The 15,012-nt window shown below is 50.7% G+C and overlaps 1 non-coding gene across 1 annotated transcript; it reads left to right on the forward strand.

Moving 5' to 3' along the window:
- The first annotated feature begins 6,657 nt into the window (after positions 1-6,657).
- TRNAW-CCA (transfer RNA tryptophan (anticodon CCA)) lies at positions 6,658-6,730 on the forward strand. Its single transcript has one exon. It is a non-coding gene; the product is annotated as a tRNA-Trp (tRNA).
- Positions 6,731-15,012: the final 8,282 nt, after the last annotated feature.

Consider the following 15,012-nt stretch of genomic DNA (forward strand, 5'->3'; position numbering starts at 1 on the left):
GCGCTGACCACGCAAGTTCGGCCTCAGGGGATTTCATTGGCTATAATTAGCGCTTTGCAGGATGATGAGATCGAGCCATTCACAGTGGAAGATCGTCACAGCTCAGCCCATACCGTGACGTCATCGCACGGTACTGACGTCGACATTGAGAAGGTGGTTTCCTCTGACCATACACCTGTTCAAGCTGAAGCCCTTCCGCGTTCTTGACGGCTATCGCGACATTTTTGACTTTGGCAATCGACCCTTAAGTCAAAAGTCCGTCGTGACCCATGGCATAAACACTGGCGATGCGAACCCTATTCACCGACGTCCATATCGTGTTTCTGCGTCCGAACTAGCTGTTATCCAACAGGAAGTCAAAAAGATGCTTGCAAAGGACATTATCGAGCCTTCCTGTAGACCCTGGGCTTCTCCCGTCGTACTTGTCAAAACGAAGGATGGAACGTGCCGTTTTTGTGTAGATTATCGCCGCCTGAATGAAATCACAACAAAGGACGTGTAGCCTTTGCCACGTATTGATGACGCTCTAGACTGCTTGTACGGTGCCACCTTTTTCTTCTATCAACTTACGGTCCGGCTACTGGCAGATATCCGTCGACGACATAGACCGAGAGAAGACTGTATTTATTACCCCTGACGGCCTTTATCAGTTCAAGGTGATGGCTTTCGGTCTCTGTAACGCGCCCATCACCTTCGAATGAACGATGCACTCTTTGCTGCAGGGGTTGAAGTGGTCCACCTGTTTGTGCTACCTGGACGACGTCATCGTTTATTCGCCCACATTTCACACGCATCTAGACAGTCTTTCAGCGATTCTTGACGTGTTTCGCCGCGCCGGTCTCCAGCTGAACTCGTCAAAATGTCACTTCGCTCGCCTCCAAATCACCGTCCTTGGACACCTCGTTGACGCCAGAGGCGTGCGACTTGATCCGGAGAAAATCCACGCCGTTACGAAGTTTGCTGTTCCGAAGTCCACCAAGGTCGTTCGTAGTTTCGTAGGGCTGTGTTCTTAGTTCCGACGCTTTGTGGAGGATATTGCGACTATCGCACGTACCTTTACCGACCTCTTGAAGAAAGAGGCCCCATTTTCTTGGGGACCGGACCATGCCGCATCTTTTTTGCAGCTCACTACTCTCCTTACCACGCCTCCAATTCTGGCCCACTTTGACCTGTCTGCCTCAACGGAACTTCGAACTGATGCCAGTGGTCACGGCATAGGAGCAGTGTTAGCACAACGCCAGCGTAGACATTACCGCGTTATAGCCTATGCGAGCCGACTTCTATCACCTGCTGAGCGCAATTATTCAATCACAGAGCGCGAGTGCCTCGCTCTTGTGTGTGCTGTGGCGAAGTTTCGTCCATACTTGTACGGACGCCCCTTCTGTGTCATGACTGATCACCACGCGCTCTGCTGGCTATCCTCACTCAAGGACACCTCTGGACGACTCGCTAGCTGGGTGTTACGCCTGCGAAAATACACCTTCTCCGTGGTATATAAGACGGGACGCTTGCACCAGGATGCCGATTGTTTGTCCCGCTACCCCATCGATGAACCGGCTGATGCGGACGCCATCGCTTGCGTTTTCTCTGTGTACCAGTTGCTTGAAATCGGCAACGAGCAACGCCGCGATCCATCATTACGAGCCCTCATCGACCATCTGGAGTCGACACCTGGCGACGCCTCTCTCAAGATGTTTCTCCTTAAGGAGGGGACATTATACCGCCGCAATCTTGATCCACACGGCCTTGACCTTCTGCTCGTAATTCCATCACACCTCCGTTCGACTGTCCTCCAAAACTTCACGACGCTCAGTTGGCTGGACACTTGGGCGTCTCGCGCACATACGACCGTGTACGCCGTCGATTTTATTGGCCGAGTCTCACCCGCTCCGTGCGGCGCTACGTTGCCACTTGTGAGCCCTGTCAGCGCCGGAAGAAGCCACCCACACCTCCAGCTGGATGTCTCCAGCCGATCGAGATCCCACCGGAACCTTTTTCCGTGTTGGTCTAGACCTTCTTGGACCGTTTCCTCTCTAGGGCTCCGGAAATAAATGGGTCGCCGTCGTTACTGATTATGCTACGCGGTACGCAATCACCAGAGCCCTCCGACAAGTTGTGTTACTGACGTTGCTGACTTTCTGCTCTATGACATCATTTTAGTGCATGGTGCTCCGCGCTAATTACTCACTGACCGTGGCCGCAGCTTTCTGTCAGCAGTCGTCGAGGACATCCTCCGCTCCTGCTCGACAAAGCACAAGTTCTGCACGTCCTACCACCCACAGACCAACGGCCTCCCTGAGCGCCTCAACCAGACCATCACCGACATGCTTTCAAAGTACGTTGCAACCGACCACCACGACTGGGATCTTCACTTACCATATGTGACGTTCGCCTATAATTCATCGCCTTACGACACCGCCGGCCATTCACCATTCTATCTCGTATATGGCCGAGAACCCGCGTTGCCCTTGGACACTTTGTCGCCCTCGGCCACACGTTCAACCACTGAATACGCCCGCGACGCGATCGCACACGCCGACCACGCGCGCCAGCTCGCCCGCACCCGTCTCGAGGCCTCACAGGAGCATCAGAGACGCCTCTATGATTGCCACCATCGCGACGTGCACTTTACTCCGGGTTCTCTGGTGCTTCTCTGGTCACCCATTCGACGTGTGGGCCTTTCCGAAAACCTGCTGTCGCGCTACACTGGTCCATACCGTGTGGTGCGGCAAGTGACCGATGTCACGTATGAAGTCATCCCCGCCGACCTGTCAACGTCATCGTCGGCAGCAAGTGACATCGTTCACGTGGCGAGAGTAAAGGCATACCAGACACCTTTCACCGCGGATGTGTAGATTGAGCACCGGGATGGTGCTTCTACCGCCGGGGGTGATGCTACGGAACAGCCGCCACAGTGAGGCTGCACTGAGGAGGAAGAAGACGACGTGGGCCCGCTTCATATCGTGTCGCCATTTTGGCCCTCTGTTAGCTTCCTTGTAAATAAATTGTATATAGTATCGGGCTCCAGCTACACGTAACAATATCTAACGCTCGGCCGCGGAACACGTGAAACAGATGACCTTGCCTCCACCGACTACATACGCTACGGGCGTTCGGTGTTCCAATTGTTAAGGGAAGGGTGCCCGCCATTTTTTCACTACTCAGGCGCGGCGCCTACACGTAGCGCTGCTATCTTTGTTTTGCGTCTCCCGCCCTTTTGAGGAGTCGCAGTTGCAGGAGCTACTTGAACTGCAGTGGCTTCTGTACACACAGAAGCTTCATGAAGGGGTTTCTTCACCTTCGTTACGGTAGCCCTGGAGTCTTTCCCAGAGCACTCCAAATCATCCACCGGCACAGAACTCTTCTTGGACTCCTGAATCATTTCAGTATCCTCGGCAGGATGAAGCTGGTCCCGACAAGGTGGTGATTTGGCCCACTTTGCCCGAGTGTCCTTTTCACAGTTGCTCACTGTATGTTCTTCAATAGCCTTTGCTGTAGCTGTGTCCGCAGCCGGCGATACTTACACCTCCTAAGCCCGGTGGTCTCTAGCAGGCATTTCGTCAGAAGCATCTATGACCTCACTTACATCCATGAGGTGGTTAATAATGGTGTCATCCTCCACTGGTCGACTATCACGCAGCTCACGGGGGCATTTAGCGCATAGTGGTGTTTTACACTGTCGCCTTAAGTCCCCTTAGTTGCATCGAAGACACAAGGGAGGTCGCCAGAGGGTGAGGAAGGGGACTGGTAGAATCGCTTTCTCTGAGCGTGAACTCTACGTCACGATTCGTCATCTGTCAACTCTCGCTGCCTTCACAAGGCCACATTTCTCTTGTTATGGAGTGCACCGTGCCATCAGTTTCCAATGCCTCAACAGTACGTTTCTGTTCTAGGTGAGCAGGCAGCCAAAGAAGCCTAAGTTTTACAGCGAAGATGTATATGACTAACCTTCCGTAGTTTTTTCGGCGTGCGGCGACAGAAGAAATCATCACGTGGGCCGAACGTGGTGATAGCGCAGAAAGGGTCCATGTTCAATGCCACATGCCCCTGTGGGCTCGGGAGTCTATTACGCGTCCCTGAATCATGTGGGCCGATCCTGGTGACAGCGCAGAAAGGGTGCAAGCTCAATGGCAGATATCCCTGTGGACTCGAGAACCTGTAACGCGCCCTTGAACTATTTTTGTCACACATGAGACCCAAAGAGATCCCAGGCACACGGATTAGAACAGATGTTTTTGAAAAAATGTTTCGGAAAAATTTTTACGAAAGACTTCAAAGTTCTCGGCGCCAACCGCGCCAACGTGCTAGTGCCACTGCTCGCGCGTTCGTTGTCGTCTACTTCCAGAGCAGGCTCCGTTGCCACTCATCATCCTAGCGTGGAATTCTCTTCTGTGGCCGTAATTGATTGATTGATTGAAAACTTTATTATTCCACCGAACTGGGGAGCCCACCTCTTAAACTACACGCAGATAGAGGGAGAAAACGAAGCAGGGTCCGTGTCTACGAGGGTATGAGGGTATGAGGGCATGGGAATCATTCAACAGTTGCGTTACCGATGGGGCGGACACGCATATTTCGTACACGCGAAGAATAACATGCGTAGAGGAGCACCGGAGGGAACAGCAACGCAACAGCAACGCAATAGCAACGCAACAGCAACAAGCTACAGCAACGCCACACTTGCAACGAAAAAATGTCATTTCCAGAAAGCTGACGACAGTCAAAGCTCACAAACGAAAAGCAAAGTGATTTCTCTACCATTCCACCTTCACAGAGTGGAATGGTTGTCATTTTTATGTTTTTGCTTTCTGGATCCATGACAAGGCACTTCCGGCCCCTAGTAAGAGCTTAACATTATCAACGAGCTTCTGCTTGGAAAGGCTGCTGGCATAGATGATGAACCACGAATCGCTCATCTGATACTGGCCTGCTCCGGGAATGTCAATGGCATCGAGACCCGAGAGCAGGGCCGCGGTGTCCTGGCCGCGGTATGTCCGACCAGCGAGGTCTCCGTGTAGGAACATGGACTTAAGAAATATGTTTCCCGATGGGAAGCGAGAAAGGACGACCGTGTAATTACCGATAATTGCAGACGTTGCAAGATATCCTCGGCCTATAGCCGATGTGCTGTTTGCAGCAGCGCACATTCTGAACACGGCCGTTTGAAGCGGCCATTCGAAGCGGCAAACAAACATAATATATACGAACATACCCAGAGAGATAGATAGCCTCCGGAAAGTGCATGCAGTAGCCAAAGAATGCTTAGGCATTAAAACGTGAGGTAAATATAGCCAGCAAGAAATCTTCGCCTTCGGATTGTGTTCGTAGGGGTTGGCTGGATTAATTATCAAAAGAAAATTAAACCTCAGTTATGCATTTCTGTAAGTTCCTTCATTCAAAATAGGAACAAAGTTCACAGTGGGACTGCAACCCTGCCAAACGTTTCTACTCGCGGACACCCAACTTCCGGTCGGTGAGCTGGGTTGGGTTGCAACCTTCCTGCACTCCCAATGTGGGAGCCAGATCCGGCTTGAGACAGCGCACTTGGAACTCGACCACCGAGTTGGTCGAGCTAGCGTGCTGTCGCCCCACCGGCTGGTGAATCAGAAACCCTGGTGAGAATCTTGAGGATGCGCTCGGTACGCTCCCTCCAGATGCTGACAACTCCCATCAGGGTTCAAACCCACTGCCTCCCAGAGTGTGGTCAATGCCTCGAGTCACGGGGCCACAGCCCTGGTTATGCGATTATGGTGTAATAGTGCTTATATTTTTGATCTAACTGGCTTCCTCAAACGCCGAGGAGCTGGTCAGAACATTGATTGAGGCCGAGCTCTCAGTTCTCTCTCATCATAAATATATCTTTGTCTCAATGTATTTATGTATGTATGTTCCCGGCTGACCTCCTTCCCTACAACTTGGGTCACTAGGTACAATGTGTAGAGCATAGTACTGCTGTATTGGGGGAACCGGCTTGAAGAACAGCTCTTGGAGCAACTTGGATCACTGCGTATGCACCACTGGGTATGTGCCGCTGCTCAATGACGCTCTTTCACGTCCAGTTGAGTCAGTAGGCATGTGCCACTGGTATTGTGCCGCTCTTCCATGAACCTGTGATGCAAACTTTGGTCACTGGGTATGTGTCACTGTACATGTGCCACCCTTTCATAACGAACAATATATAAAACATATCAACAGCAATCACACACTAACGACCAGATCAATTGCTAATAGCATTAAAGTCGCCAATGATTTGTAAATGATGGATGCAACGGGAATTTTTGAAAGAAGATGGGAGATGCGGCGCACTGTGGTAATTGATTTTAGGGAATGATTTGCGAGATGACCAGGCAACAGGCTTCCCTGCAATAAGAAATGCGCACGACGAACCCGTCTCAACCCTTGGCTGTAATACTCAGGAAAGAGGAAAATTAAAAGGACACTAAAAATCGCCGCCCATTCCAGTCCATGAAGATGGTCGAGCAGCGAAGCTGTGTTTGTTATACTGAGCGTTACACCTCGCAAGTCAAACTTCGCAAGCAGTCTATACTGTAAATCGTTTGTTTCACCATTCATTGACAGTGAGTGGTGGGGCTGGCTAACACTCCCACGCTTCTACTAGGACACATAAATACCCAAGAAAGTGAATGGGGTAACGATGCTGCGGTAGCTCAATTGGTAGAGCATCGCACGCCAAATACGAAGGTTGTGGGTTCGGTTCCCACCTGCGGCAAGTTGTTCTTTCATACACTTTACTTTCCATTAATTTATTGTTCCTTTATTTCGTTTATAAAGCACAAGTAATTTCCCCTATGTTGTCTTTGGTGTCAGTGTTTGTTGGTTTCTAGTTGACGTAAGAGACGACAAACGAACACCTGCAACGAAGCTCACGGTAGTTCCCCTCGAGTTAGCTCAACCTGCTCGAGGGAAGCCATCATATCTAGCCTCCCGGGAAACCCAGCCCAGCAATCACATCTACCGCAACGAGATCGGCTCGCCAGCCTTGTCCGGGAAGGTTCTGCCGTTGACTGCACGCTTTATGGACGTGCCGCTGCTGCCTCCAAGTGCGTAAGCCGTCATTTGTTTTTCTTTTGAATACTGTTTAGTGGATCACCGTTATGTGTATTCTTGTGTAGTGTTAGTTTTGATATTCACTGTTAATTGATCGTTGTATTTTTTTCGTCGCTGTCATTGATTTAATTAAGTACGTGTGCGCAATCTTCTTGTGTCAATCTTTTGTGTGTCGTTGTCAGTCAATAAATTGTTCTTCTTTCTTTCTCCCTACTCTTAACCCTTCGCTGTGTTCGCTTGAGTGCGGAACGACCAACCACCTCGTATACCCCGTCGACGACTTCGCGCCGACGGCGATCGGGTGACAAGCCGTGACACCGGAGCTTCTTGCTGACGCAAGAAGTCCTGGGGGTGCCGGCAGCCACGCGTTTCTAGTATCGTGTTTCAATCGCTTGGCAATGTTCGTTGGCCGCAAACCGGCAGTGCAACATTTTTTCTTTCGCGGCAGAGTGCGATCAGTCGTCAATTATTTCGGTACCGATATGGCTCGATCGCCGAAAATGCACCGTATGACAACCGTATAAGATTCGCGTATAAGATAGCATTCTCACACGGGGAACGGGGTCACCCGAACTCCTTTGCTCCTGTTGAGCTCTTCCTTTTTCTCTCCCGCAGGGTCACGTGGCCCTTTTTAGCGAAGTCCGACAACGGCACAGGGTCCGCATAAGCAGCTTCGCTGTAACTTTTTTTTAAGGAACCATACTTTCGCTGATTTAAGAGTAATAGGTTCATTACTAGAAAAAAAGTCGATGCTTTATTTTTCTATTCCGCGCCGGTGGCGGAGTAGCCGTACGTCAGAAGGACGTCATGGATTGCAAAGTATTTTTTGTATTTCGGTCGTTATGGTGAAATAAAAGTTCTTCAGCGTCCTAGGTTCTGTTGTTAGCTCTTTCAGAATAAAATGTAGTCCATTTTTTTTTATGGATAAAAATCTAACTAGGCCAGAGAAGACGGCATCAAAATCTACGGCGTGATGGTGAGCTGGTGAGGTAATTTTCAAGAGGTTGTAGTCCCTCTACATCTTCTGATGCGTTGTTCTGGGACGTTATCCACGTTTAGAGACTGAAGAATTACCACTCTCCCTCTGCTGCGGATCCGCCGTCGCGCCGGACCGGCGCTTCTGCCATCGAGGTTGGCGTTACGTGCTACTTCAAGAAGATGATGTAGACACTTCGATTTAGTTGGGCATACTCATAAGAGGCCATTGCGTGATGTGATGACGACGACGTGCCTTGCCTGATGTTTGCTGGCTTCCATCTTTGCCAGTGCTTACTACCTTTGTAAATAAAACCTGTAAATGAATTCCCTACCGTGATTCCACTTAACAATATTATTCGCAAAGGATCGGTTGTTCGATCCTCTTTTTCCCATGTTGTTTAACTTACGAATCTGCAAAACATAGCGCCTGAATTACGGCAGGAAATACCTTGCCAATTCTTGTCATTTATGCAGAGGAAGTGTCCAAATTCTACTAATAATTTTTTAGAGCAAATAATAATTAAGTATCTAAAACACAAGGAAGCTCATGGTGACATTTTCGCTAGAAAAAGCGCAGGTGTTCATTTTTTATATCACTATATTTGGTGATTCAAAAAACCAACCATTGTTGTGGAGGTAAGTACCTCTTGGGTCACCTTGACGATATCTGGAAGGTGAAACAAAAGTCAAGTGCACAAACTTCAGCCAAGTATCGATAACACACAAACTATAGTCCAAACAGGCCAACCTCGACGATGTAAGGCTAAAAGCAGACCAGTTCAAGTTGGCACTGGCAAACAATTATGCAGCTTTATAACAGAGAGATGAAGATGACATAGAGGCAATGAATGACACTTTAACTAGGCTGGCTTGAGAAGCAACAATTGTAGTGGGAGGAATGACACCAAGGGAACAAGTAGTTAAGGTCTCCCAAGTAACAAGGGACCTAATGACGAAACGACAAATAATGAAAGTGTCCAACTCTAGAGATCAGATAGAATTCTTAGAATTGTCAAAACTGTTCAACAATGAGAAAATAAGGGATATCCGAAATTATAATGGGAGAAAGGCTGAAGGAGCAGTAAAAAAATGAACGCTGGATGAAATCAGTGAGAAGGAAACTTGGCATAGGAGAAACGAAGATGTATGCACTGAAAGATAAGCAAGGTAATATCATCAGTAATGTCGAATGTAAAGTAAATGCAGCGGAATAATAATATACTGACCTGCACAGCACCCAGAAGACTCAGGATAACTCCATTCGAAACAGTAATGGCCAGGATACAGAAACTCCTATAACTAGCGATGAAGTCAGAAAGGCCTTGCAAGACATGAAACGGGGAAGAGCGGCAGGAGAAGAGGGAATACCGGTCGATTTAATCAAAGATGGAGGAGGCATAATGCTTGAAAAACTGGCGGCCCTTCATACGAACTTTCTATCGACTTCGAGGGTCCCAGAGAACTGGAAGAATGCCAGCATTATACTGATCCACAATATGGGAGACGTTAAAGAATTGAAAAATTATCCGCTCATTAGCTTACTTCCAGTATTATATAAAATGCTCACGAAGAAAATCTCCAATAGAATGAGGGCAACAATGGACTTTAGTAAACCAAGGGAACATACTGGTTTTCAGGAAGGGACACTCTAGAATGAATCCCATCGATGTCAGCAATCAGGTAATCGAGAAATCCACAATGTACAATCTATATATATCTCTATCTATATAGATTGTACTGAAGGCACTGGGCAGTTGGCATGGTGCTGGTGTTCTGGTGCAAGCGAAGACGACGAGAAGTGATTGCTTCCCCGTTACGATATAGCGCCGACCTGTTTAAGCCTAGCGCTACAACCTATAACTAGTGACCCTTCTGCTAGGCGAACACCCCCGTTGCATTTGGTGGGGCTGCTGGGTTTCCCTTCGATATCCTGGAACTCCGCAGCCGAACGTTACCACCAGCTGTTGCAATGGATGAACCAGGACCGTCCCAGGCTGCTGCTACCATGCCCCCCACCATCGTATGTTCTGGCGTCATCCGGCAGCGCGATCCGGCTATATTTAGCGGCACAGACGACCACGACGTGGAAGACTGGCTCACCGAATATGACCGTGTAAGCGCCTATAATAAGTGGGACGACCGCGCCAAGTTCACAAATGTCATCTTTTACTTGACTGACGTGGCAAACCTATGGTACCGCAATCATGAAGCCGATTTTACCACCTGGTCGGCTTTCACGGCAACTCTGGCAGAGGTCTTCGGCCGTGCCGCCGTTCGCCGGCTTCGCGCTGAGCAACGCTTGCGTGGTCGAGCTCAACGCCAGGCGGAGACCTTCACTAGTTATATTGAAGACGTGCTCTCGCTATGCAAGCGCGTCAACTCATCTATGGACGAAGCTGACAAGATTAAGCACGTCATGAAAGGCATCGCTGACCAAGCCTTCCAGATGCTCGTCGCGAAGAGTCCGCGGACGATTGCCGAGGTCGTACAGCTCTGTCAGCAGTACGACGAGCTGCGCAAGCAGCGTGCATCAACGCGCGCTGCTCAGCAGGACACAACGGATCTATCTCCGTTGGATTTCGGCCGCGACGCTGCCGACATCTCTGCTTTAATGCCGGAGATAAAGCAGTTCATCCGTCAGGAAGTGGCACGCCAACTCTCTCTGGCGAACAGCACACCTGAGCCGTCGACAACCTTGGCTCCCTCGCTTCGCCACGTCATTCAGACCCAAGTTGCCGCGGCGCTGCCATCTGCCCCTCCTCCGCAGCCTGCAGCTGGACCGCTAACTTACGATGACGTTGTCGCCCGGCCACTGGCACCTTCCATGTGCCGCCGCCACCTTCACGCCTGATGGTTGTCCCTTACTCGGCCGCTGGAGCCCCTGTCGTCAACCCGTGGCGTACATCTGACAACCGGCCAATATGCTATTTCTGCCATTTTCCGGACCACGTAGGACGATTCTGCCGCCGTCGCAGCACCCGTTTACCTGACAGTGGGGGCGCCTCAAGCTACAGGCCTGCTCGACTTCCGCGTCAGGACCCAACTAGCCTTCCTCCGGACTCATCTTACAGTCGCCTCCCTTTCGATGCACGCTGGTCACCTTCCTCACGTCGCCGATCCATTTCCCCAATGGTTCGCCGACCCAGCCCAGCCCGAGAGGAAAACTAACAGTCGCAGTTCCAGAGGCAAGAACTGCGTTTACGTCGAACATTTCAAGGCCTCATTCTAACCCGGCGAACGAAATTGAACTGTCCGTAGACGGCGTCACCGTACACGCACTTATCGACACCGGAGCCGCCGTTTCTATTATTAGTGAGAAGCTTTGCCGCAATTTGAACAAAGTGACCATTCCCCTTACCTCTCTTTCTCTGCGTACGGCAACCTCGCATCGCATTCAGCCTTCAGCGTCGTGCACAGCCTGGGTTGTCATTCAAAGCGTTGTGTATGTTATAGAATTTGTCGTCCTACCTCGTTCCTCACACGACGTTATTCTTGGATGGAATTTCCTATCTGTCACTCAAGCTCTTATCGTTTGCGCTCGTGCCGAGCTTACGTTATCAGTGCCGTGCTTCGACCCTGACGACCATTCTTCTCCTAAAGTTGTTGCCGCCTGTGACATCGATATCGCACCTTTCTCCGCCGCTCTGGTTCCTGTGTCATGTAACTCTGCTGCGAACTCATCTGTTCTGTTTACACCGTCGGCCACTTGTGCGCGCCGCCGGAACTTTCTGCTTCCGTTTGCTGTCGTCACTTTTTGCGACGGTTCGGCTGCCCTTTACGTGTGCAATCAGTCCGCCTGCCCATCATCCCTACTCCGTGGCGAGTACCTGGGTACCACTGAAGCTTTCGATAGCGTTCTCCCGGCCACCATGTTTCGTGATACGGCATCACTTCCGATTTATTCCGTCAATAATCCCGCCGCGACTGATGCCCCTGTAGACGTCTTCGCTCGTGCCGTCGACGCAGAACTCACACCTGCGCAGCAAACGGAAACCATCAAACTCCTCCAACGTTTTCGTTCCTCATTTGACATTGACCAACCATCCTTGGGTCGAGCGTCCGCAGTCATTCACCGTATCGACACCGGTCACCAAACACCATTGCGCCAGCGTCCCTATCGTGTGTCGGCTGCTGAACGCCGTATCATCGGCCAGCACGTTGACAACATGCTGGAGCGTGGCATCATCTAGCCCTGTAACAGTCCCTGGGCATCTCCGGTTGTCCTCGTCAAAAAAAAGATGGCTACATTCCGTTCTGCGTCGACTTTCGCCACCTTAAGCGAATAACGCGCAAAGATGTCTATCCTCTGCCGCGCATCGACGATGCCTTGGACTGTCTGCAGGGAGCCGAATTCTTTTCGTCGCTGGATTTGCGCTCCGGGTACTGGCAAGTGCCAATGGCAGAGGCCGATCGTCAAAAGACAGCCTTCGTGACGCCTGATGGGCTATATGAATTTACTGTCATGCCGTTCGGCCTCTGCAACGCGCCTGCCACTTTCGAGCCAATGATAGACACCATTCTTCGAGGGCTGAAGTGGAAAACGTGCTTCTGTTATTTAGATGATATTGTGGTTTTTTTCACCGACTTTGCGTCGCACCTCAACCGCCTCGAGCAAGTACTTGCGTGCCTCTCCACTGCAGGACTGCAACTAAATTTGAAGTGCCACTTCGGCGCTCGTACGCTCACTATTCTCGGCCATGTAGTTTAAAAAGACGGTATCCTTCCGGGCCCCACAAAACTTAGCGCCGTATCCGAGTTCCCTAAACCAACCCCCATGAAAGAGCTTCGCAGCTTCATCGGCCTTTGCTCATATTTCCGACGCTTCGTCCGTAACTTTGCACCTAGCACTGCCCCCTTGACGCAGCTTCTCACCGGAAGTTCTGACCTGTCAGCCTGGAACCCGGCGTGCGATGACGCATTCTAAGAACTGCGACGCTTCTCACCTCTCCTCCAGTACTGCGACACTTCGATCCCTCTGCTCCAACTGAAATCCATACAGGCGCTAGCGGTGTCGGGCTCGGCGCTGTTCTTGCACAATGCAAGGATGGCTTCGAAGAGTACGTCGTCGCGTATGCCAGCCGCACCCTTACAAAAGCCGAGGCGGACTACTCGGTTACTGAGAAGGAATTTCTGGCCATCATTTGGGCTATAGGAAAATTTCGTCCTTATGTGTACGGGCGTCCATTTGACATCATGACCGACCATCATGCCCTATGCTGGTTATCTTCACTAAAAGATCCAACGTGTCGGCTCTCCCTTTGGGCTTTGCGCCTACAAGAATACGACATCGGCGTTGTTTATAGCTCAGGCCGAAAGCATTCAGACGCAGACGCTCTATCCCGGTCACCCTTACCCTCTGGTCCTGTCCACTCGTCTATTTTCACCTGCGGTGCCTTCACCCTCAATATTTCCAACATGCCATCAGAGCAGCGCAAGGACCCATGGATCTCTTCACTTATTGACTCCCTGTCTAGACAGTCGCCACCGCCGATCTCTCGGACGCTCCGTCGTCAAGCCGCGCACTTCATCATTCGGGATAAATTGCTGTACCGACGCAACTACAATTCGAGCGGCCGCAAGTGGTTGCTTGTTATACCCCGACACCTCAGCTCCGACATCCGCACTATGTTCCACGACGACCCACAATGCGGCCACGCTGGTGTAATAAAGACACCCTCTCGCCTCCAGCTTCAGTACTACTGGCGCGGTATGTACCGTTTCGTTCGCCAGTATGTCCGGTCATGCCTCATATGCCAACGACGTATATGCCAACAAGCCTCCGGCCCCTTGCAACCCTTACCATGCCCCGCGCGCGCGTTCGACCGCGTCGGCGTTGACTTATACGGTCCGCTTCCCAACACTCCAAGCGGCAACCGCTGGGTTATTGTTGCTATCGACCAACTTACGCGGTAAGCTGAAACTTCTGCCCTTGCATCTGCCACAACAAAAAACGTCCCCAGTTTTATCCTTGAACACCTGATTTTACGCCATGGAGCACCTCGAGAATTACTGAGCGACCGTGGTCGCGTATTCCTCTCCGACGTCATTTCAGCACTGCTAAAGGAGTGTCGCATCATACACAACACTACCGCGGCATATCATCCTCAAACTAATGGAATGACAGAACGTTTCAACCGTACCCTTGGCGACCTGTTGTTCATGTATATTTCATCTGACCACTCGAATTGGGATCGCATTGTGCCTTTCGTCACCTACGCTTACAATACCGCAACGCAAAGCACCACTTGGTTCTCTCCTTTTTTTCTCCTGTACGGACACGAACCTTCATGTACTATGGACACGATTCTACCTTACCGGCCAGATGCTTCGGAGTGGACGACTGTTTCTAGAGCGGCTGCTTACGCCGAAGAATGTCGCCAGCTCGCTCGTTCGTTCACATCCCAGGACCAGTGGCACCAAAAGCTTCGCCACGATTCATCCCCTACGGCTACGTGCTTTGCGCTTGGCTCGATGGTCTGGTTGTGGGTGCCTTCTACTGCTCTAGGCCTTTCCTCCAAGCTGCTCTCCAAGTACCACGGTCCTGATCGGGTACTGAAACAAACATCCGCGGTCAACTACCTCATCGAGCCACTCGAAACGCCTTCCGACCAGCGTCGTCGGGGCCAGGACATTGTCCACGTCTCCCGGCTCAAGCAGTGCCATGACCCGCCTGTGTTCTCCTGTCCTTAAGTCGCCAGGATGGCTACTCTTTCGGTGGGGAGTGATTGTACTGAAGGCACTGGGCAGTGGGCATGGTGCTGGTGCAAGAGAAGACGACGAGAAGTGCTTGCTTCCCCGTTACGATATAGCGCCGACCTGTTTAAGCCTAGCGCTACAACCTATAACTAGTGAACCTTCTGCTAGACGAACACCCTCGTTGCAATATATATATATATTCATAGATATCGAAAAGGCATTTGATTCAGTAAAGATACCAGCAGTCATAAAGACATTATGTAATCAAGG

Source organism: Dermacentor andersoni, chromosome 8, assembly GCF_023375885.2.
Source record: "Dermacentor andersoni chromosome 8, qqDerAnde1_hic_scaffold, whole genome shotgun sequence".
NCBI lineage: Eukaryota > Metazoa > Arthropoda > Arachnida > Ixodida > Ixodidae > Dermacentor > Dermacentor andersoni.